Below are 24,891 nucleotides of genomic sequence, written 5' to 3'. Positions count from 1 at the left end.
GGCACGGTTCCAGCAATCCCACGACCTTTACTCTACCCAATCCATAAAAATCACCTAATTATTGGGCCGAAAATCAAGGCTTGGAAACAAAGCCAGCTTATGGGACCATCATTTCTTGATATATTTCCTGAGAGGACATATTTCTGGGCACCTTCAGAGCAGTATGCGCAGCTTGTTGGATATGAGATATCAAGGCATTATTTATTGAGGAAGTCTTCACACTCCCTCATCTGTTATAATTAACTGATGACATTTTTTCTTAGGTTCAAAATATGGTGAAAAAGTATAATTAGCATGAAGCCAAGGCACTGCATTAAAATGTCTCCTATAGCTAATGTAGGATAGTCGGCTATTTATTATAGGAGGAGCTGGCTCTGACCTCTGTGTTGCCTAACACTTTTTATTGTAAAGATTCTTGAACTTTTTTTTTCTTTTTGAGCACCCCTGACACTCCCATTGTTTGCTGCAGGCCCTTGAAATTCGGTCGGGGGGAAGCTCTTCGGCTTAAGAAATGCCTATTCTTTGTCCCTTAAATTCCTTTCAGGTTTAGCTGAATTATGAATTGTTCGGAATCACGATTTCCCTTCAGTTGCCTCTTGCAGCGGGGAAAAAAAAAATTTATTGTTTCCCTGGAATAATAATAACAGACCATGAGCAGGGTGAAGCCCTGGACTCCCACCACTCTATTGCAGAGCTCTGGACCAGCTGGGGAAGGTGGGAGGACAGTTGCGGTCAACTCCATGACCCCCTTCCACCTCTAGCTCATATTCTTCCAGCATGGATCCATCTCCTGGGAGAAAACTCCTCGGGGTCCTGGCGCTGGGAGGAAAAAGTGTAGGGGGGTGTGGGTGCGCTGGCCTGGGCACTGCCAGCCCTAGCGGTTCCCCTTCCCCACCGGCCCCGGGAGAGCAGCCTTCTGCCGCTGCCAGATAACATTAGTCCTGTATTTCATAGTGGCAGAAATCTGTGCCGAGGCTTGGGGCTTGAAATCGCTCTGCCCACGCAGGACGAAGGCAGGGATGGGTGCGGGGTGGAGGGAGGGGAATTTGTTACACTTGCCTACAATTGTTTTTCTTTTTGCTTATATAAACAATCTATTATTTATTAGCTATAAATAATACATTTTTCTGTATGTTTAGAATGCATGTGATTTCTGTATATTAAAAATGTACATGGTTGAAGGCACCAAAGCAAGTGCTGGCAAGTCAGGGGGTACCCGATTTCCGTTTGACCATGAGATGTTAATTCAGTCTCTCCCTGCCCGTGCCCTTACGAGGCTGTAATGACACGGTCACAGCCTATTTTTAGCTCGCTCCCTCTTTCCCTGGCCAGGGTGGCTGCACAGTGAGGTGGAATTAAGGTTGCATGGATAGCCATAAATTGGACACTTCCTAACTTTGAAGTGCTTGACCACACAGTCTAAACAAGGGCTCTTCAGGGCAGTATTTCTGCATGTGGCATTAACTGCATTGGTCAGGGATGGCAAATACAGGGGTAGAGAAGCCGTAGAGCAGAAAAGACCTAGCAGATTATTGAAAGTGCTCGTTTGAATAGATGGGGGAGTCAACAGATCCTACACTTGATCTGAGCTAAATGGCCAAGAAGATGCCTCCAAGCTGAGAGGGGGGAGCCTTTGTTTCTCCAGCCCCAGCCTTGATGTTTTCTTTGCCTTTGGTTTTGCCTCGTTCACTCCTGGGGAGGTTTGGGCTCCTGCTCCTGAGGAACCTTTGGCTTGCGTAGTGAATTTGTGCACTTGTGAAAGCGAGGGTGTATCTGGGAAGGTGCACGCGCACGCACGCTCCTGTCATCGCACCAGCAGGCATGTGCTACCAGCTCACAGATACTTACTGCTTGGCGTCCTTGCCTTGCCTTGCCTTGCACACTCCCTCTTTCCAGGGTCACTAACAGGAGCCGTTGCGCATGTTGGAGGGAAAAGAGAGGCCTTTGTGTATTACACGGGAGATCTAATCTCTTTTTTTAACTGCTGAAAGAATTACTTTGGAGGTGATTACATGCAATGCAGATTTATCTTTGCTTGAAACGTAGCCTTTTTTTTGTTTGTTTTCTTTTTTCTTTGTTTACTGGGGAGGTTCTCCATTCTGGCTTGTGATAAGACATTCGGCTGTGTGTTTTCTAGCTGAGTGGACTCTGGTTGAGCAAATCTGTCTGGGGAAGTAAGCAGTCTTTTGTTTTACTTTCTTGGGTGTAATGCAGCCATGGCCCCTTGCACATACCTTGTGCTGATACCCAAGCGTTTTCCCCTGACCAGCAGTGTGTTTGCCTGGATTATAATTATTTGACCTGGCCGTTTTTGCCTTGTGGATTCCTGGAGCCTGATGCCTGCCTGGGTCTGTTCCTGCACTGGCACAGGTATCTGAGTGTCCTATGTTTGGGTTTCCATCGTGTGGGTATAGGCTTGTGTTTCATGAGCATCTTTTTCATAATTTCCCCCCTCTCTCCCACATCTCAGTTCAGCAAAGGGCCTGTCTATCTGGATGCAGGCAATAAACGTCTGTTCTCACTCTGACTTCTGTTAATGAGATAGAGACAGGTAAGCATCACACATACCAACTTTCCTGCTCTCAGCAACATCAAGGAAACGGTGACAAGCTATTAATGGAAAGTGATGGTCTGGGTGCTAATTAGTGCTTCCTTTTCAACTTTTACCTACATGTCTGCCGAGATGCCCATCCCAGCCTCTCCTCTTTCCTTGCATGCCTTTGTTTCCAGTGTGTTCCTTGTTCTCTGCACACATCCCATGTCGAAGAGGCTTCTCTCTTTATTTTCTCCCTGCCAACCGCTTTCTGCATCTCCTCATTCCCTTTTTGTGCCCTTTTCCCCTGGGTAATTGACACCTGCACCCTCATTCTCTTGTGGTTGCTCCCAGCAAAGAATAAACACGATATTGTAGTGGGATCCAAAAGCTGAGGGATGGGGCACATGAAGTCGGTCAGGAGTTTCTCATCTTTGTCACCAGGTAGGAATATTCGCTTGTGGCACCAGTGCACGGGGTCAAATTACCCTGGGGACGTGAGGTCAGAGATCTGTCCCCTCTTCCCGCAGGTGATGCTGTAGGGAGGCTCCGAGCAGCTCACAGGTCTTGGTCATGGAGCAATTAGTATTTAAAGCAGATCTTCTGGTGATGCCCAGAAACCAAGTAGGACAGGCCTCTGTGGTGTGAGCCTGCAGGAGATGACAGGTCCTGCCCCAGAGAGCATGCGGTCTAAACCCTAAATGATTTTGCTCTCCGCCAGACCCTGTTAATGGCTGGTCTTTCAGATCCGCCCCAATTTCTGCTGCTGCAGCAACATGATGCCCAGTCTCAGCTTGGTGCCCAGCCTCTCCCGTTTCTCTTTCTCCTGGCCCTGCACTCTGCTCCTTCCCCAGGGACCCTAATTGTCCCCTTCTCACTTTTTTTGCACGGGCTGTGGGTTTCTTGCTGCCAGGCTTGTGTCCCAAGATGCTGCCTAATCTGCCCCTGTCATTCCCAGTCACAGGCTCCGCACACACCATAGCTTTATGGGAAATGCTTGCAGGGCAGTGGGAAGAGGCAGCCATGGTTTGCACATTAACTAATTAATTTTCATGACTGAACGATGCTGCCTGGTCTCTTGTTTATACTCCTCGGCGCTCCCCTTCTCCCCCCTCCTCACTGACACACACGCAAGACGACACATCTCGTACGAACGTCAGCATCCTTCCACAGCCTTGAGACGCGAGCGGTTATTCTGTTGGCTTGTCAAATGCGGGTTTCCCTGCTTCATGGTACACAGGGGCCCCCTGTTTCACATTTGCTGATTCTTATTAGACCCAGCGCGCCAGGGCCCTGTCTCTCCCCGCAAAGCAACGCGCCACATCCCATCCATAAATCCAACCCTGGAACAAAGCCTCCTCTACCCTGCCCCATATTTCTACCCAGCCTGCCCGCTTTCCCCTCTCTCTCTCTCCCCCCCTCTCCCGTGCTGAAGGTTTCCTAGTGCCAGGGAGATATGATAATTCTTGTGAAGAGAGCATGAAATGCCTCTGCTCTTTGTGTCTGTTTAATTCAATGAGAATCCCAGCCCCAGATGTCATGAATGGTGGGCTTTGTGCTGGGCCTTCCTAAGCCCTAACCGCCAGCCCTGCTCTCTGTCTTTCTTGTTTCCCACCACTGGATACTGATTAACAAACTAAATTATTTTTCCTCCCTAATGATGTTTTCCCACTTTGCCCACCAGGCTGGAAGAAGCCACGGGGAGGAAAGAGTTTGTGCAAAGGATGAGATAGCCAGGGAGAAAATTAAAGAGACAGTGTTGCTCTCTGGGCTCTGGCAACACAGGTCCACTCGGCTTTATTTCCTTGTTTAGAATGGCATTGTGTCTCGCTGTATTTTACGTGGCTGTGTGTATTTTAGACGAGGGGACGGTCTTGAAAGCATCCACACAAGGTATGCTCTGAAGCATGCCAAGGTCCGTAACTCACTCGCAATTGTGTGTCCAAGTTTGCACAGTCCCAAATTTAAGGTCTCTTTTCCAGCAGTGAGTAACATTTGATAACTACTTAACATCCATCCGTGTATATGGGAGCCTCTTTCTAATTGAGACAAATTCTCTTTTCCTTAATCAGACACGACTGTGAGTTCGCAGAGTGGGATGCCTTGGGAAGGGCTGGGACGTCTCCACCTGAGCAAGGAGAGGTGAGTCCCCCTGGGAGTCTTGCTGAAGGATCAAGTCCAACTCATGCATGGGTGACCAGCCCTTGTACCTGATCCCTCCCTCCCTCCTGCAGCCAAATTTCTCAGCCAGGCTTTTGAAAGGGGGCCAGTTGTTAGCTTCTGCTAGAGGAGGCCAGCAGCGATAATCCGGGGAGTCTGGACGGAGCTGGAGGCAGGTGGCCAAGGCAGGTCCATGCAAAGCCACCTGCTTCCCAGAGCCCAGCAGTGCCTCCTTGCTGGGCACCAATGAAGCTGTGGCCAGCAAAGACCCTCCTGTGAGCAGGGAAAGAGGATGGATGTCAACCTTGGGAGTAGAAAAGGCAGTAGGGAGGGAGAGAGCCTTTCAACAACAAACTGGGGTCTGAATTGTGCAGCTGGGGGTCATTGAGAGGGGAGCTGGTTTGTTGTTTTGGGATTTATGTTTTTTTTTAGAAACCTGGCTGGCGGTGGAGGCTCCTCTCAGCTGGCACACAGGCAGGGGCACGTCTGATGGAGAGGGCACAGCAGGGAGCAGGGTGTGCTTGGGGAGACTTGACGGAGGGGCAGGGCTCAGCCCTGTATTTATCAACCATTGTGAGGGCTTCGGTCAGAGAGGGCTGGAGCCTTGCCTGTCCCTGTGCAGAGCAGGGGAGCTCATGCAGGCTCAGCTTGTAGAGCAGTTACTCCCCTCAGAGCCACGCCAATGCTGTGGTACCCAGCCATGGTTCCCCTTTTCCTCAGCTTAGACTAGAAGGGGGAATAAACCACGCAAAAGGTGTTGCTTGTCTACACCCACCGGACCCCTGCAAGAACACCCACTGCATCCAACAAAGTACCACCTCGCGTATGGCCCTTGCTTCCCACTGCAGTCACATCTGACCCTTATTACTTCTGCAAGGTAGAACAAGGCAGGAAAAATGGCTGTGCAGTGAGTTTCTTCATGCGCCAGGATTTATTAAGAACAATAGGGGAAATCAATCCATCTATGTAGAATACATCGCAGGCTGCAATGGGATAAAGCATTTATTCCGCTCTTGAAGGGTAGAGCTATAACTCATGGGAGGCAAAACCCTTAGCGCTCTGGAGTCCCTTCCCTTCATGTGTGCAAAGAAATGCTTTAGCCCATGGCAACCTACCAGCTATTGAATTTGTGTGGAGAATCTGCCGTCCTTCCCCTCCGCTGGCCCCTTTTTGGAAGGCGAATCACTCATTAAAACACACCTCTGGAAAAATGAAGGGGCTGTTTGTTCGAAGGCATCTCTGCATCTCGTTTTTACTTGAAACAGAAAGAGAATAGAAATATCTCAGTGACATAAAAGCAAGCCCCCACCAGTTTTGAATGGACAGATCGTGCTTAAACCAACGCAGGTTTTGCTGCAACTTTCTGCTGATGCCCAAGGACCAGGCGTTGCAATTACAGCAGAGAGGGACTGGTTGGTGTGTCGTGACAAGGCGAGATGCTGTGCAGGGAGTTCTGTGTTCTGCGGCTGAATATCTCCAATGCTGACTAGATATATGTGTGTATATATATAAGTGCTACCCTGTGCCCGGCTCTCTACTCACAGTAGAAGGCATGCAGTGGTAAGACTGGAGCAGTAGTTAGCAGGGGCAAAAGGTGACCGGGATTTGTTATAATCTTTCTGGGTGTGAGAGAGTGTGAAGGCGGGGGGGGGGGGAGGGTATTAATAGTGAAATGGTATTTTCACTAAGCCTATTTTCACTGGGTCTAATCTATGTTGTGAGAAGAGGATCTCTTCAATAGGGCAGACCCAGCAAGGCTGGTGAGCTGTTTGGAGGGGGGCTGGAGAGCTGAGGAGTATGGGCAGGGGGAAGTGTAGCAATTGAGCAGACACGTCAGACGGCCTTCCTCAGCAGAGATGACTTGGTAGGTAGCATGCTGCTGGGCAGATGGGGTTAATTCTTACACCCAAATCAAAAGGCGACCGAGGGGGGAATGTTTTATTAATGAAAGCAGCCCTTTGTGAGTATTCCTCCCGAGGCACGTTCCCTCCACCCGCTGCCTTCCCCCCTGGCTGCTGTCTGGCCCCATGTCTTGCTCGGTACCTGCTCAGCTGCCACTCACTCACTGATAGGTTTCATCAAGAAATGTCTCCATATATCTGAGTCCTGGACCTGGGCGAGTGGGATGGGAGGAGGAGGAGGAGGGACGGGTCCTTGGCTAGGCTGGAGAGAGGGACGTGCCACAGGCAGGCAGAGCTCAGGCTGTCGCAAGTTGCATGTCAGCCCACTGATTGCCGCAATGGTGCTGTGGAGGTCACCTCTTGCTGGTACCAAAGAGCGAGAGAAACAGTGATTTGCAGAGCACAAGGTAAAATGCAGGTCGAAAGCGGGCACCTCACTGGGCTAGGGATGAACAGACCAGCTGGAGATTGGGTTGGGAAGGTTGGGAGTGCCTTACCTGCTATCCAGCTCCCTTCCCATCCCGCTGCCTTGCTGCCTGCCAAGTAATGGGCTCAAGAGAGGAGGAGCAGATTTCTGTGCACCAGAAAGCAGCCTCTCCCAGTCTTTCTTACCCACTGTCCTCCTGTGCCTGTGTCCTCGGGGGGGCCCTAGGCAGCTTGTTGTGCCAAAGGATGGGGCAGTGGGAGTGGTAAGGACTGTGCATGGAGATTATTTCTGTCGCTTTGTTAAAAATAAAACAAAAGCTGGTTTATGACAATTGATTTAGAAGAAGGAGGAAGCGGAGCTCAATTCCCAGAGCGCCTTTTAGCAAGGCTCTGCGTGCGCACGCGTGTGTCGTATGCGTGTCAGAACAGAGCACCCAAGGAAGGCCGGGTCGGGAAACCTTGCATGGAAGCGGGGAAAAGACCCTGGTGCACGACTGCTTCCCTGAGGGAACCCCCGCAGGGCTAATGTTTGATCTGAAGCTCAGTTGTACTCCTCTGAAACCTTGGGATGTCAGGAGCTCGAAGGGAGCCTGGGACGGGAGAGGATGCTATTTGCATTTTCCTATGAACGTGTCTATTTGTATAAATATGGTGTCTCTGTGCATGCGCACACTCCCCTATGCATGCATTTGTTTGAAGAGCAACACACTGTCCCCATAGTGTTCTCTGCTCAGGGCCAGAACTGGTTAGTCTGAAATTCAGACTCTTCCTGGAGGAGCCATAACTCCCCTCCCTGCTTCAAATCTAGTGATGGCTATGGACATAGGAGTCCCGAGATGTTTTACTGTGCGATAGCGGAGTTTCATTGTGGAGGATGAAGGCTCCCCCTTTCAAATTTGCACAGACATCAAAAGAGTCTGGAAGGTTCAAACAGATCACAACGTAATCAAAATGCCAAGCCACCGTCTGCTTCTGCCTTTGGGTTGACAAGCAGGATTAGCACCCAAGGGAAGCAGGGTGTAATAGTGTTTCACGGGCACTGTGAACAGCCCAGAAGTGTGTGGAGTACAGAAAGGTTAGCTGAAGGGCAGGTCTGTCTACAGACGTACGGTTGGGGGGCAGATTTTAAAGCAAGGAGCTGTATGTGTACAACCTCTCTGGATATTTACTTTAGCAGAAGGCAGAACTCCCCTGTATACCAGTTATGTCATGCTGGAAGCAGTTTAAGCTAAACTGGAGAAAGCCAGTTTAAGAGTGGAGATATGCACCAGTGTGGTGAGGAGCAGTAGCGGTTGACCTATAGTGCTGTCATTATAATGGTGTGGTTTTCTGTGTAGACAACCCTGGAGTGGAGCAGCTAGTCTGCCATGCCTTATGTTTCACTGTCTAACCAAGATGTATAACACAGCCCTGTCTGCGTGCAGTTGCAGTCACCCTCGTGCTCTGGTTCTCTGCAGAGTACTGGAGCAGATGCCGAATTTTCACTGTGCATTGTGTGCCTATCACACCATGTGAAATAGCCCCGTTGTGGCTAAAGACATGCGAAATGCTTCCCAAATATTGCTTTCATGTCAGTTATTGCTGTAACTGTCCTCAGGATAGCCCAGGACCAAGGATCAGGGTTCCTTGGTTGGTGTTTGGTACTGCACATTTGCAGAACTGAATGACACTGATGTTTCCACTGTAAAGCTCTCGTGGAGTGGGAAATGCAGGTGTAGCTTTGTCATGTTGTCTGTGTAAGCGTGCCTTTTCCTTTTCTAACTGATCTTGTTTTAAAGGTGTGTTAAATTAAGATTTAGGAAGCTTGCATCTTCTTTATTGGTATCTCTGCAGTTTTGGTTTGGGATTTATTTTGTTTTGGTCAGGAGAAAGGCAGAATTTGCCCATAATTTGCTCTCTGGTGGCCGGGCAGGTCATGTTTTCCCTCATAGCTCTCAGATTGCCAACCTGTATTACTGTACCTGGTCAGACCATGTCTTCCAGGGTCAGACCCTGGTCAGGATGCCAGCCCAGAACCTGGCAGCTTACAGGACTCATCGGGGCACATTCAGGCAGGTAGCTGTGCCCCAAAAGTGGCTAATCCTGCCTTTGCTCCTGCACCATTCTCATCTGAGAGGGAAGCCATGGCAAGGGCGCCGCCACCTCCATGGCCACGAGCAGGCCCCAGGCAATGTGTGCTGCCTCGTGAAAGAGAAGTGTATTATGTTTTTTCCAGTCAGGAGGGCTGGGGTAAAAGCTGTAGAAGTGCTGCATGCCCAGTACCTTGGCACCGTGAGCAGGGCCCGGGCTAAGATGGCTGCTCGCCAGGCCTCAGGAATGCACTTGGGCCCGCCATGGCAAGTGCCTTGCTCCCAGGGCCCCCCTTTCCCCATGGGTCTGTGGGATGGCAGCTGCTGCTCCCAGCCACCTCAGGCTGGGCAGAGGGGAGCCCGCTGGGGCATGCCAGCCGCGGGCCCGAGGCAGCGTAGGCCCTGGCGGCCATTTTGCGGGAGGCGAGCACCGCCTGTAAGATGGCCGCATGGGCATGAGGTGGGGTGCAGCGCTGCCTCGTCCTCACCACGCTGCCTCCCTCACGCCATCCCCTCCTTATCTTGCTAATTACCGATGAAGGCAGAACAATAACGGGAGCTGGCATGCCCCAGTTCTTTCTCTGCCACCTCCCTCCTCGGGCGGAAAATCGGCGCGCACACATCCCCCCCCCGCCCGCCAGCCCCTCTGTGATATTAATTGAATTAACATACTTCCTAATTTGCCCTGCTTTTTACCCGCACTGGCTCCCAGCCGCCTCGTCATGGCTTCTCCAACTGGTGGGGAAGGAGCAAGCATGTTCGTCCCCTCCGCTTGTTTGGTTGTATGCGAAAAATTCTTAATGACATCTAAAAGGGGTGGTGGGACAATAGCCCATGCAGGGTTTGGCAGGAGACGTGCGATATTTACCCCGCCAGACCATCCTTGCTGCCGCTTTGCCGGGGGATTACAACAGCCGCGGTCCCCGCGTTCCTCCATTTATTTATTTTGCTGGTGGCGGGGGAACGCATTGGCACGCGGCTGCTTTGTGCGCCTTGCTTCACCTATGAAAAGGACACATTAAGGTGTTTCCATAAACCCCCGGATGACAAAGAAAGCGCCTTTCCCTTCGGCTCATAGGCAACAATGACAGAAGCCTTTAAAACCATGGGGTTATTTTTCCCCCCAACAATTGCAGAAGGCTTCCCCTAAAAGGAACTTAAATACATATCATTAAATCTAAAGCGCTGAGCTCTGCTTCTGCTAACTATGCCATGCTTTTTGTTTCTGATAGTATTTGTCCGTTGCAGAGAGCAAGCCAGGGATGTGGAGCCTCCCCCGCCCTCCTCCCTTTGTTTAAGTGACAAAATGTTTCTATGTTCTTGTTTAGAAAATAAACCTTTGTGGGTTTTTTCAGCTTTTATTTTTATTTTTTTGATTTACTGTGGTGTGAAATCCAAACTCCCCTCCTTCCCAGATCTCGGGAATCCTTGTTCCTTGTGATCAGTTTTCCCTCCTTTATCTAAAAACATAACATTATTTTATAGTATTACTCTGAAAATGCAGCAGTAATATTTTGAATTTGAGTATTTGGAGCTTCAGGATATTGCAGGTTTTTTTTTTTATAAGCAATGAATGAAAAGCAATGATTTAAGTGTGTAATGCACAATACAGATGCCATGCATTGTAAATACATTTCAGGGGCATAAAATCCAACACAGAGAGCCGGTGTTCCACAAAAGCTGGGAGTCCAAAAATAACTGTAAAATGAATTGTCTGTCGGGATGAATCTCTGAGATCCCCGCCAATATTTGCAGGGTTACAATATACAACTGGGTTACTTATTGGCATAAATATCTCATTTTAAAATGCCAATGATAAACTGAAAAAAAGGTGAAGGAGATACTTGACTGATTATTGGATGCCATGGATTCCCCGCATTTAATTTCATACTTACATGCTATTTACTTATCCCATGTTTATGGGTATGTGCTTTAGCTTCATAGAAATCTCTCCTGTCTGTCTGTCTCACTGTGTTCTTTCCAGCCATCCCATCTGCTTCTCATGGTCCTTCTTCTGAAACCACATCACAGGATCTGATGGGGATAATGGGAATCTGCCTCTGGTCTCTATCATAAACATGCCAACGTGGGCTATTGTGTTGAGACCCGGCGGTCACCAGATGGTGCTTGGTTGCCCAGGGTCTGTGTCGCTGGCTTTGGTCTCTCGGTAAACTAACAACTCCTTTAGCATTGTCTTTGCCCCTAAGATCTACCTACTCTGGCTGAGGAAGGCGTAAGAACCTTGGGTGACGTACCCCAAGGGATGAAAAGCTTCTGGGTGCATTGGGTGCTTTGCAGCCTCAGCCATGCAGGTATGAGCTGCCCTTGCAAAGCTGAGGTTTTTTAATCCCTGTGCTCAGCCATGTTCACCTTGTCTGCATTCCTGGGTAGGAAAATTAGCACATTAGTTTGTGTAGGATTGAATGCTGTCTTCATGTGAAAAGTGGTCCATGTCAGCTTGAGCAGACATCTCCTTGCTACCTTTATGTACTGGGCTTGGGAAGACAGGGCAGAGATACCTCTGCATCTGTGGGTGTGACAAAATCAAGCTATCTCCTCTTGCCTGGGCTCCCAGACAGCTCTTGAGTTTCTGCAAAAAGACTGGCTTGTGCAGGTATTGAGAGATGGAGGTGGTTGCAGAGAGCAGCTGAGGTAGGGAACTTCCCATGTGACAAAATGTCCTCCAGCCAGGAGACACCCAGGGAGAAATCCTGCTCTTCATTTGATGCCTGTATGTGCTCAGGAGGTCCTGGACATTGTTGTGCATGTGAGCCACAGAGGGGGGATTAATGCAGAAATAAAGGCTGAAAATAAAAACACTGAGAGCAATGGCTTTTTCTAAACACAGACAGATGGAGAGAGCCTGGCATAATTACATTTAGCAAAGGGCCGCCATGAATGAAACCAATTAAAGGAGAAGCAATGCTCGTACGAGAGAACGCGTGAGACAGGAAGACAACCACCCCTCTGAGTCTTCTCAGGCATCCACCTTCTGTGGGTAGTGAGTCATGGACAGTCCCCAAGTCACGGGTGAGCTTGTGCATGTACCTCCTGGCTTATGGGGACTTTGCTTATCTGCCAGGGCAAAAAAAGAGGGAAATGGGAGACATCAGGTGCTGCTGGGGCCAGCACGGAGCTGGCTTGCAGCCAGCCCCAGCCTCACCATCCCCATTGTCTCATGGCTTTAATGCATGCCTAGAAATCCAGTAGTTAGGATTCAGGTTACCATTGTAAAGCAGAAAGGTCGTGCTCAGTGCCGCTTGCTGCGGACTCCTTCGGCAGCTCTTTTGCCTGCGTGCCCCATGTTGGAACGGTGTTGGCAGAAGGCCTGGGGCCAGGAGGCTGTGATGAGCACGCCTTCACTGCCTCTGGCATGGGGCGCACCTTGCAAGCAGTGCTGCTGGCTTTGTGGTTCAGGGAGGGCAGCGAAAAGCAGAGGTAGGTGTCCAGAAAGCCATGCAAAGGAGAGGGTGTCAGGCCAGGTTTGCATATGCTGGGCAGCCACAGCTGAACATGCCTTGCTGGCAAGGTTGGCAGAAAATTTAGCAAAGCAGGAGCAATGTGTCTTTTCTTCTGAATCTCATTTGGACAAATTCAGTGGGAGCTCCACAAGTACCTGCTGCTGGTGGCCAAGGCTAGGGGAGGCTTTGGGACTATTCCTCCTGATTTAATTCATAGCCCCAGAAATGGCTGTTTTCCAGCTTTCCTCCCTTCTTCTACTATGCTGCTCTCAAGGGCAGGTGTCTTATGGGTAGAACAGCAGCTGGCAAGGCTGGACCATAATGACTCACAGGGGTTTTAGTGCAAAGCTTGGGATTTGGAGTGTCTGTTGCAAACCCCCAGCAACTGTAATCAAGGGCTGTTTGAAAGTCTTGGTGATTCTCACTTAAAAGTAATTAAATGATGCTTACAAGGAATGTATTTAGGGACATCATGATTGTGGGGAAAACTCTGGAAACAAGTCAGAGATCTCATAGGGTTTAGGCATTACTGGTCTGAAAAATATCCCTCCAAATACTTGTTTTTTTGGAGTCAAGCATAGCAATTTTGGGGATCCAGACTTCTGGTACTCAAAGCTCAAGGCTGACAGTCTAGGGTGCTGTGTAACACTGAGCAGGGAGTGAAAGAGAGCCTGACAATTCAAAGTATCATGTATTACATTGGGTTGGATGGTGGCTGGCTTGGGTCCCACTGAAGCCACTAGATGTACTAGTACATCTAGTAGATGTACACCTGAGATGACTCTCAGGTGTAGTCTCAGCCACTGTCATATGGTCCTGGGCACAGAGAAACTTCGAAGCAAAGGTCTGTGTTGTGTGCTTCAGCCTCTGGAAGGTAATAATTGGTGATGTCGGTCGCTGGTGCCCTATTCTGTAAGACACCAAGTGAGGGATCCACATCTGTGTACATGCTTGTGGAGGTGGTGCAGACAAGGCTGTATGAATGCAGGCTGGCTGTGCCTATGGACATGTACAGGTTTGTCTCACTCTGGGAACAGCTCACAAAACAGCATTTGACTTTCCCACTGCCAGGACTTGGGGAAAAAAATACCTTTTGAAATTTATTTAGTTCTTGCTTTAACTGTTGCTGTGTTTGTGGTGTCCTCATGGGACCATGCAGGATTTCCCCAGGCTGCTGCAGACATGACCCAACTTGCCACTCGGACCGCTGTTTCAGGGGAATATGCTCTTTCTGTCCATTTGTGATGCATTTCATAGGCAACGCCCCCAGTGGCCCCCCCCCACGGGGGCCACTTGCCTGAATGCGCTGTAACCAATATAAGTTTTAATATATCTTATGCAGAAGTGTACTGGAACTCTCCAAAATGAACGGCAAACTGCATGCACAAGTCTGGACTTGCACAAGCATTTAAAGCAGTTGTGGTCCTGCACCATCCCCAGGCTGGGCTTCCTGATACTGTGGCACTGAGGAGCAGAGTAGAAATACAGAGGGCATATGGGAGGGTGCTAGGCTCATCAGACTCATTTTGCACACGATCAGGTGGATGGATGATGGGGTAGAGCAAGCTGAGAGTTTGGGGGGGAACACATGGTTCACGTAGATAAGTTCTGGCTGGGGAGCCCATTAGGGGACTGTTTCCTTGCAAAGGGGAGATCTTTCATGCAGCTCTTTCCATTTCTGTAGTCTCTGACTTCTGCCTCCTTCTATCCCGAAACACCAGAGGTTAAAGGAGTGCCTGCTATTGCTGCAAGAGCTTGAGGATATGGTAGGAAGTGGCTGGTCTCCAGTACCTAATCTACAGCATGCAACGTGGCTGAGTGCTGGGGAACAAAGGCTCAGGTTTCTGCACTGTCTTCATCCTTCTCCCCTTCCTTCCTAGCCCCTAGAAGAAGCTGCTCTGCTGATACCATGGGATGTGGTATCAGCACAGATGTCCTCTGTGGGTGTGTGGGTGTGGAGGGGACTGTCTTGCTGTGTGCGGTGGGAAGAGGATGGTGATAATGTGTCTTATTCCAGCCTTGGGCCACGCACGCTGTGGGAGGCATGGCTGGAGGAACAGGGATACATCCCCTCTGCTTGGGCTATTCCCAGCAGTGGCTGTCTCCCAAGCCCTGCAGCATGCCCTTGTGCCTCCTTTGGGGAAGAGCTGCTTGTGCTGACTCATTTGGGCATGGGGCATGCAGAGCGAGCCATGGACGCCTGTTGCATGCAAGGCTTTGCCAGCTCCCCACTGCAAAGGCAGAGCTTAGCTGCTGGGGTCTGCCTGAGATTGCAGGCACCAGTGCTCAATGGGGCCAGCACACCTGGCTGTGGGGCCAGGAACTGTGTGGGCTCTGCCAAGGAGGGATTCACTACATCCTGGGGAATTTTCACACCTGCATCCTCTGATCAGACCCACTCAGTAAGCGTCATGCTGGCAGGCAGAGGGACACTGGGGTGTTTGAACTGCGCGCTGCGCTCCTGAGAGACTTGCTTTATGGCTATGCAGAATTAGTCTGTGTTTTCTAGGCCACCTTTGAAAATGACTGAAAATTTGCTTTCCATAGCCTGAAAACTGAGCTTTCTGTTTGGCTCCTTAAGTGACAGGCAGGGACTAGAGATCTCCTGTGACTTGAGAACCCAGCCAGGCTGTGAATGGCACAGTGAAGGTGGAAATGGGTTTTGCAGTGTTTCTTGAACACAGTCAAGGTTGCTGTTGTTGTTCCCCCAGTATGGGCGAGAGTGCCATGTTGATATTGTCTTCCCTGAGCATTCCAGCTCACCTCTGCTGCCTGAAGATGCTAGGGCAGCAACATGTCCATTTGCAGGGCTGTCTGGTTTGGGAAGTACTGGGGTGGTGGCCATTAGGACTGGCACATCTTCAGCATTGTCCCTTCACGGCTATGCTTGGAAAGGGTGGGTGGGTGCGAGACCACTGAGCCTGAGGAAAGGAGACATCTCCAGTGATGGCCACTCATTTTGCCATGCAGCCCTGAGGAGTAGGAGGCTGTGTGACAGCCCGACGGATGCTTTCTGCAGGTCCCCCTGCCCGGGGAGCTGGCAGTGACATATTTCTGACACGTACTGAGAGGAGATGCCAGCATGAGATCCCAGCCATGTCATCTGGGATCAGGTACCAAACCCGTCCATGGCTGTGAGCAGTAAAGGAAGCAGCTGCCCTGAGCGCTGGTGAACATGATCCAGAGCTAATCCTGGGTGCCTGCTCCCCCACGTGCCTGCAGCAAGGTGCCATCCTCAAGTCTCCCAGCCCTGCACCGTAACTGCTCCTGGGGCTCTGGGGCTCTCTGGAAACACTGCTGGAGTGATGCTGAGGATGCTGGAGGGATGTCGGCTGTGGATGTGACGGGTTTGCACTGGGCTTGCAGTCAGACGACGGGTGCCAGCTTTGCAGGGCACAGGCACAAATGTCTCAGGGGGATTTGTTTTCCTGCAGAGCCTATTGCTCTCCCAGAAAGAAGGAAAAATTCTGGTCCTAAGGGGATGAACACTGTCTGCTCTTTGACGGCAGACATCCCAGGAACCATAGGGAAAAAAAGACACCCACTGAATTTTTTTTTTATTTCTCCCTGTTTCTGTCTGCCTATCAGCCTGTCAGCCAGCTAGATGCTAATCCACAGCAGCAGCAGCACAAATAAAGCTAGACTAGAGGGATGCTAATTTATGCCTGGATTTCATGCTTTGTTTTACTTCCCCACTTTATTGGACAGAGTAGGCTTTGTGAGTGACGTAAAATGTCGCGTGTGCTCTCCCCATGGCAGGTTTCTGCACATGCAGCGGGAGAAGTTCATTTCTCGTAGCCCCTGCAGCCTTGCATGTGCTCTCCTCTGCGTCCCCTGGGTCATTTCGAGGGGGTCATTCCTGATAAACCCCCATCTGACAAGGACTCACCCTAAGTTTTGTTGCACTGCATTTGAAACCCAGGGATGTGTTTCCAGCCTCATCATGCCTTCTATGGTGGTGCCAGCATTTATGCATCCAAACTGTAATCTTTTACGTTCTTGCTGGGTAACCAGACTACAGCCTCTGCAATTTGCATGAATAAATGTCATGTAAAATCATCTGCTCGTGGGTAGTGACCAGCCGAGAAGTTATGTCGTGAGGCAATCTGTTCTGAGTGATCTGCAGAGCTGTTTAATGAGATGTTGAGATTTACACCTCTCAGCTTCTGAGGGGAAAAGCATGTATAGATTTAAGGTCACAGTCCAGGGGTGATCTTACCTATGTGGTGCAAGTCGGTGAGGAGTTTTATCACTTGTTGCTTGCGAAACCCAGAGTGTTAAACTGCGCTGGTGAGCAGAAGAGCCTTTGAAATGCATTGTCTTAGAATAAGGTAAAATTTAAAGAAGAGTCAAAATGGTGTTAATAACAGAGGGTCTTGCTTGGTTTCTTGCAGGGGTCTTGTATAGAATCTACACTGGAACCCTTGGGGTATTGGAAAGGAAGGATCAGCCCCCAGAGGCAGGTAATAGATGTGTGGAAGGATTGCTGAGGTTTTCAGCTCCCGTTAGTGGTAAAGGGAAGGAGATGCCCAAATACCCTTGAGTCTTTGTGCTTATGAAGCTGGTACTCACTTTCCCCTGCAGCCACGGCTCCCTGAACAAAGTGGCACATCACCAATGAAGGAAAGAACAGCCGAGACGAAGCTGGGGGGGGGGGGGGCTTTAAAATGGCCACGTTGGCTGGGAGCTATGAATCCCCCTGCTTTTTCACTCAACTTTTTCAGAACTCTTGCTGACCTCTGCAGAGCAAGTCAAGGGGAAGAGCCCAGAGGTGGGTCTTGTACCGAGGTCTGCTCTCAGCTTCACTGGGTTAAATCCTAAGTGAGTATTTAATTGCGTTCAGTAAAAGCTGCCCACATTTACAGCATGGAAATGAGAGCAGAATCGTGAGTGTCCTTGTTTCTCTTTACCGTCAAATAGCTTTTCTCAGCCTTGAGACCTAGCAAGCTGATCTCTGTAGGGTTTTATTTCATTCGGTGTCTGCATTGCCCTATTAAAACCACAGCTCTGTCCCTGAGTCCCTACGTGTCACTGTATGTCGAGTGCTTATCCCTGTGTATTGGGGCAGAGGAATGTGGCAATAAAACTGCTCATAACCACTTGTTTGGATAAAAAGCACAGATTTGCTTACTTGGCAGTAGCTTCCCATTTTTAAGCACAAATGTTTACACAAGTGACTTTTGTTTTGTCGCATTGGTTGTGGGAAGGAAATGTTTCGCTGTCATACATGTTCTTGGATTTCTGTGACGTTTTGCCCTGCCTTGTTTATAGCGATGTCCAGAAATCTCTTAGCTTTCATCTTACAGAAACCAAACAAAGGTCCAAGTGGTGGATCCGGCTGCAGGGGCGATGTCAGGGGAGCTGGCTACCTCTGCCACATCGAGGCAGGGCTCTTTTGGGTTTACATCACAGCTTTTCTCTTCTCTGACTAAGCTGATGGACAGGAATAGTTTCTAAGGTGCATCTGTTTGTGTAGGAGGACGTGGGATTGTGGCATTTGTGTTTGCAGCTTTTGCTGGGCTTTCTTTGGGTTGATATCTGCTCAGATGGGGGAACCTCTGGGCAGCATTGCATCTTGCATTGTGCAGGTCTTCACATGCAAGCACTGTAGGTGTACAGAGGTATCTGGCTTAGTGCAGGTCTCGGACCCAGCCTCTTTGAGGTCTCTTTGTTTTGTCTCCCTCTGGGTACCTTGTGTGGATGCATTTGCATGTATGGAAAACATTGTCATCATCCTCTCCCCCTCCCCAGTTCCTAATCCCTTTGCTCTGCCGACTTACAAGCATTTCCAGCTGAATGGTGTCTGCCAAGGCCAGCCAAGCGCGGAGGGGCTGGAGGCTAACACCCCCATCTGCACTGTTGCTATTTACTTCCCCAGGCATGGCTGGGGGGTGGTCAGGGCATTGGGAGCATTTTTTCCTATTTTTTGTCTCCTGATATTTAATAACTAGTGATAGGCAGACAGTTGGGTCCTGAAGGGAGTATGGTCTATTCCTTGAGCCCCCAGCTCCAGCACACCACTGCTCCCTCCCTTTCTTATGCTGTGGCGTATCTGGCAGCAGCACCAAAGAGAGCAGTCCAAACTGCACCACAAGTCTGCTCCCTTGCTTTAATCCATGAAGCCAGATTTAAACACTTTTTGTCCCTGCCTGGAAAGCCTTGGAGTGGTTGTACCAATAAATCCCTTGCTCCTCCATGAAGATGTCCTTTCCAGGACATTTTACGTCACTAATCCTCTCCAATGCATCTCTGACTCCATCTTCTCTCCTCAAACCCATACCTGCCCCGCTGCTGCTGAAGACTTGAATGCCCTGAGACATCATCCCTCCAGTCCGCAATCTCTCCATGCACCTCTGTGCAGCCCTGCTCCTGCACCCGCTCTGCTGCCCCGCCATCCTGCTGCCCACCTTGCACTGGGGACAAGCTGGGTCATTGGAGCGGCCGGGGCGGAAGAAGGGGGTGGAGGAGAGACAGGGCAGCTGCGAGGCTTGTGTTAGTAAACACTTCCTTGGGCTCACATTTAAATTCCTCACCCCCCTTCCCCATCTTCTCCCCCATCCTTTCCCTTTTCTATATGCTCACACAATGAGACCATTGTCAAGGGGTGATTTGAATGAGGGGTCTCCGGGCATGTTCCCAGCATTGTCAAACAGAGTGGGAAAAAAAACACAACTCCAGCCTAGCCAGGAGGACCAGACCAGACTGAGACAGATGCCTAAATTAGTGACAAAGCCTTTTGAATGTCCCCCCTAGACAAGGGTTGCCTTGTGCATGCGTGCGTGTGTGTGTGCATGCTTGTGGGTGTGTATTTGTGGCTGGGTGGCAGCTTGCATGTCTCCCCATGTTAATTAGTTTTGCATGCATGTCTGATAAGGTGCCAATGAATATATTTGTACTCCTTCCATTGGCGAAAGCTGTCTCGGCGGCGGGGGAGATGCAGGGCGGTGGGGGTGTGCTCACTGCAGCCTGGCAGCCTGGGGTAATTGAGCTGTGGGGAGCTGGGAGAAGAAGGGGTGAAGGTTGCTGCGACTTCTGGTGCATTGGCAGAGCTGGGTTTCCCAGTGATGGGATCTGCTGCTTTCATTGCAAATCATGGAGAGTTTAAAAGAGAACTGAGGCTTTTTTTGTTTCACTGGGTCTTTCTCTTCGTCTTTGCTGATTGTCTGTGTCTGGCTGAGGGTCTGTAGGCTCTTTCTTCTCTTCTGCCCTATGTCTCTCTCTCAAGTCCCTTAAAAGGTGTTTATTTCCAATGGACTTGCATCCATCTTTGTATATACACATGCCCATGCAATCGTTCACACAAAGCCCCAGCAACAAAACCTCCTCCTGCTTCTCCAGAAAGGGAGTCCAATCTGCTGCCAGTTACAAAATACGGGAGGGAAGTGAAGCGTGTGGGTGTCAGGGGTGGAGCAGTAGAAACAGGGAAATGGAAATGCAGGACAGGAGTTGCAGATTCAGAGATAATTTGTTATAAAGGATTTATCAACATTTGCTCAGGATGGAGTTACTAATTACCAATGCAGAGAAAGGCCTTTCTACATCCCCAGTGTACGGCCCAGCCGTACATAAAGTCGTTCCAAGCATGTTATCATCCATCCATCCATCCATCCATCCATCCATCCATCCATCCATCCATCCATCCATCCATCCATCCATCTATCCATCTGCATTCCGCAGGTTCACACAAGAATTTGTTGTATGTGTAGGATGTAAACACCAGTTCACATCTAATTAATTTCCCATCTAAATTAATTTTGCATCCTTTCCCTTAAATCAACAAGATTTAAGAGCCCACATACATTTCTTGAGCAGACTGGGAAGAAGCTCTAGAATGGGCCAAGATGTCTTTTCACCCTGTGCTCCTATCTGCTTCTGAGGAGCTGTTGGGTGCCAAAAGAGCAGGGAATTACATGGTGCAAGGGTGCTCTGAAGCGGAGGTCATTTTGGGAACTTTTGCTGCAGCATGGCTTGTCTGCTGTGGGGTTTGGTGGCACCCAGCTTCATGCTGGCTCCCATCTGCTTTGCCTTCTCTTCCATACTTGGGTCCTGGTGTTGTGGCGAAGGGATGGAAAGCAGGAGCAGACACACCGTGGTGCAGGGCTGGTCCTGCAAGGAGCCTACGTGGGAGATGGCTTGGCTGGAGCCAGAGAGCATGGGATAGATGCCTTCTGGTGGGCTGGCCAGGGAGGAGAGGGAAGATCATGATGAACAGGGTGAGATGGCCATTGGCATCAGCGGGGTTTGGGCTGAGCAAGGGCTGACACATCTTCACCAATGGCTCTGCAGCTGCACTGGGCTTTGGTCCTGGGAGGGGAGCTGGGAGGTGACACGAAGAGATGGTAGAGTAGCCAGGGAGTGGCAAAGCCACCTGCCTGGAGGAGAGTTGACATGTCCCTGGCAAGGCAGGGTGGGCTGCAGGAGGAACAGCTCTCCTTTGTGCTAAGAGAAGCCCAGGCACAGAGGCAGGGTGAGGCTGCATCTCCCCATTGACCTACACGGGGCATCTGTGAGGGAGCACTTGTGGCCAGCCCAAAGAGCGCCCCAAAATCCTCACTGCCATTCCAGCAGTAGGTACGGCGGGCAACTCATGAGTAATGTGTAGGAAAAAGGGACTCCTGTGAAATGCAGGTCATCCAGTTGGAGAACAAAGGCAATTTCATGTGACTTATCAGCAGTGCCTAATTGCGCAGGGTGAATAATGAGCAGCCGGGGAGGCAGCACTGCAGTCCCTCCCAGCGAGCTGCAGCTGGTGGCCAAGCCCCGCGTCTGGAAACCCCAAGTCAGTGCCAACAGATCGTGGGCATCCTCAGAGAGGTCCAGCCCCAGTGTTCTGCATCTGTGACCTTTTTGGAGCCATTTGGGCTCCTCCATTGCAAAATAATTGTGCTAATCCCTCATGGATGTAAGAGGGAAACCTGCCATTGGAAAAAATCACTCTGCGGTTGCTCAGACCTTTCGTTTGCTCACGGGGTGAATGTGTCATCCAGGCCTGACCCAGATGCAAGGTGGCCTTTGATCATGAAGAAGAACCAGGGACCAGCATCCTGCAAAGGGCTGGCAATTTCCTCCCTGGCTGGTGCCTCATACCCAAGCAGAAGCCTTGCTGGGGACCCCTTCCCACCAATCTTCCTCCTCTGCCCTCCTCTCCCATTTGCACATCCCTGCTTCTCCTTAATTCTGCTCCCAAGCTCCAGGCAGGGCCATGGAAACCGCTTTGTCAGAGCTCCTTGCCAGGTTGATGTGCAGAAGGGTTTTTTTTTTTCTCTCCCTGTTGGGATGACTATTCCCACACAAGCAAAGCCTCTTAATGAATCCGTGGCAGCAAGTAGGTAATGTGCTCACACTGCCAAGGCTGCTTGGCACAGCTGGAGTCACGTAATCGGGCTAGGCTGCCAGCCGGGGACAGAGCTGGAAGAGTTAACCTGGGGAAAGTGCAGGGACAAATAATCCCCAGCAGTAAGAGACCTCCCTGTCCATCATCCTCCCCCTCCATCCACGCACTCTTCCTCCCTCTCCACTATGTTCTATTCCTCTCACATATCCTCCCTTTGCTTATTTCTTCTTCCGTCTTTCTCATCCTCGTCTTCTCCATTGCTTTCTCACTCTTCCCCCCGGTTTCCCTCCTGCCCACACTCTCCAGCGTGGTCTCCTTTCTCATGCTCCGTCATGTCTCCAGAGCTGGTTTTTGAGTGGGACCAAGGGATGGTGTATTTGGGCTGTGGTGGAGGTCACAGCTATATGGGGATTGTTTAAAAGAGATTTGCCCACATCCCAGCCCATGTGACCAGCCTCAGCTGCAGGTCTCTCTTTCTTAATCTGGAGATAAGCGTGATTATCCGAGGAAGGGCTGTTCGGAGCTTTGTAACTGTGACAGGGGAGCTTTCAAGTCGCACTTTGCTGGCAGAGCAGCGTTTAAAGCCGGGGAATCAGATTCCAAGCGTGGCTTTGCATCTCTTTTCTGCTGGGAGCATGGTGCAGGGCTGGCAGTGGGGATGGGAGCTTTATTAGGACTTTGCTTATGATGCGGAAAAGGAGTTAGGGGAAGGAAATGGGAGGAAGAGGGAGGCAAAAAAAATCCCAATTCTCTGTTTCCCCATCAGTGGTGGCATAGGAGAGATGCACTGATTCAAGGAGACAGGCCAGCCTGAACCCTGGTGTAGAGCAATAAGGTCCAACAACCCTGGGGTCCAGCTTGTCTTTAGCCTGGGGTTGTGTCTCCTTGTTCTGCACTCCCCCAGCTCATTCCATCGAGGCACTCACACAAGAGGTCTCCAGGGCCCTGTTTGGAAATGAAATGCTCTTTTAGCAGCTCTCATGGCACAACTTCTCCCTGTGGGGTGACAGAGCCAGCTCTGCTGCCCGATCAGCACATTGTGCCCCAGCACTTGAGGCAGCCAGCTCCCTGGCCCCGTCCAGAGGAAGGTTTACTGGAGCACCTTCACAGTGCCGCTCAGCAGCCAGGGCAGGAATGCAGGGACACACAGCAATTGTATAGTTTAATATCGTATCGGTGTCTTGTATTGCTGGAGGCTGAAATATTTAACATCTCATACAAGGGGCACGGTCCCCAAGGGTTTCTTTTGCCGGGACAGGCATCAAAATAGGATTTAGTGGAAATGTTAAACTCTGGAGCAGGGGCAGCTTTGCTTCTATTTGTAGACTAAAAACTCAGAGCAGAGGCTCATAATGGCACTTCTTTTGATGGAGATGGGTCAAGGAGAAAGAAACCTGGATGCATGCCAGGGGCAGGAATCTGGGGCGAGGCTGAATCAGGACAAAGTGCCAACACTTTGGACTGTCACTTGGGCAGGACTCACTGTTCTTGCCATATCGTCCTTGGAAATGGTTCAGCTTCTAGAGTGGCAACTGAGGCCAGCTTGATCCAAAGGACACCCTGAATGCCATGTGCTCCCCCCCACATCCCACACCAGCCATTTTTCACAAGTGGGAATTTGCAGTGAGAACACCAAGCAGCCCCTTCACCGGAGTTCGTTTGTGGAGGGGCAGTTGCTTGCCTGTGTCAGGATAGAAAAGATCCCTCTTCTTCCTCTGCCATGAAGGCATCTTTTTTTTGTCTCATTCTGCCATGGTGGCTTGCCAGCCTTAAAGCAGCGCAGGACATGTACCTGTACCCAAAGGTACATGCATTAAGATGTGTGTGTGATGGGCAGGAGGCTCAGTTTACCTCCACTGGCTGCAGAAGGGAAGTGGCTGCAAATGCATCAATCACCTTGAGAGCAAGCTCTGAAACATCTCCCATGTTGCCTGCCTGTCCCCAGAGCCCCACATAGCTGCTCTGTGGGTGGAAGCTCTGTTTTCCTTGTGCCCCCATGAACTTTATTTTTTGCTGTTTTTCTTTGTGTGCTGCTTAGATGAATCCTTTTCAGTGCCTACACCTTATTCCAGGGCTTTACTGAGGATCTGGCCAACACATGTGGCCTTACTCCAGGGCATGGCTTTTGAAGAAACTAGAAGATGGACACAGCATCTTTTTTGTCTAGTGACCATAAGACCGAACAGTAACCAAATTGCAGCCCACGGCCATGTTGCACAGATAACACCCATGTCCTGGGGGAGAACAAAAGCTCCCCTTGAGACCCTGCAGCCTTGGATCCAGCAGCAGGAACGTGGGCAGGAACATGCAGGGATTGGCATGTGCAGGCAGGAACACGTGCATGCTGGGGCAAGCATGCCCATCTCTGCAAACACTGTCCCACGCCTGCCCATGTACCAGCCCATCTGCATGTACTTGTGCCATGTGAATCTGCCCCATACCTGCCTGAAACGTGGGTTTGGGGGTGTAGGGTGGCCACGAGGTCTGATGGTAAATTTACCAATAGTAGATGGAGGGAAGCAAGGTAGAAGGGTTTAATGGAACAATCCGTTTGGGATGCGGTGAGGAAAGGTTTCCTGATGCAACACACAGGAGAAGGAGCTAAAAAAGGGAGTGGTGTAGTTGAGACAGGTATGAGAGCAAGGGCCATGCTTGGTCCAAGAGGGAGGGAAGGTGGCAGCCAGGAGCAGTTTGTGTTCCTGGGTGTTGGGCAATGACAAGGAGAGTGAAGGAAAAGCACTGACTGCTCTGAACGAAAGCCATCAAGAGGAGTGCTGGAGGGAAACAGGAGCAGGATGGAGGGGACCAAGCAGGGGAGGCAGAGTAACAAGAACCAAGCTTGGGGATTTTGGGGGGAGCAAGTGGATGGCTATCCATTCTGGGGTGAAAGGTAGGCTGGAGAAGGGGGCTGGTACCCGGTAATTATGTGCAAGGTGGTCCTGGCCCATGGACAGTGAGCCAGCACAGAGTCCCACAGGCTAGAGGCGCAGGGTGGCTTTGGGATGGA

At 50.4% G+C, this 24,891-nt stretch overlaps 1 long non-coding RNA gene across 2 annotated transcripts in view; it reads left to right on the top strand.

The window, feature by feature from the left end:
* The window catches only part of LOC142060409 (uncharacterized), a 36,463-nt gene that overhangs the window by 5,941 nt on the left and 5,631 nt on the right, over positions 1 to 24,891 (top strand). Inside the window, exons 2-3 of one of the 2 annotated variants that reach the window (XR_012661724.1) lie at positions 4,606 to 4,675; positions 16,945 to 17,013. This is a non-coding gene — a long non-coding RNA (uncharacterized LOC142060409). The remainder of the gene's footprint in view (positions 1 to 4,605; positions 4,676 to 16,944; positions 17,014 to 24,891) is intronic. The other variant, XR_012661723.1, reaches the window with a different exon arrangement.

This window comes from Phalacrocorax aristotelis, chromosome 7 (genome assembly GCF_949628215.1).
Source record: "Phalacrocorax aristotelis chromosome 7, bGulAri2.1, whole genome shotgun sequence".
NCBI classification, from domain to species: Eukaryota; Metazoa; Chordata; class Aves; order Suliformes; family Phalacrocoracidae; genus Phalacrocorax; species Phalacrocorax aristotelis.
Note: the sequence above shows the minus strand (reverse complement) of the source record. Positions and strands in the feature narration are given on the sequence as shown.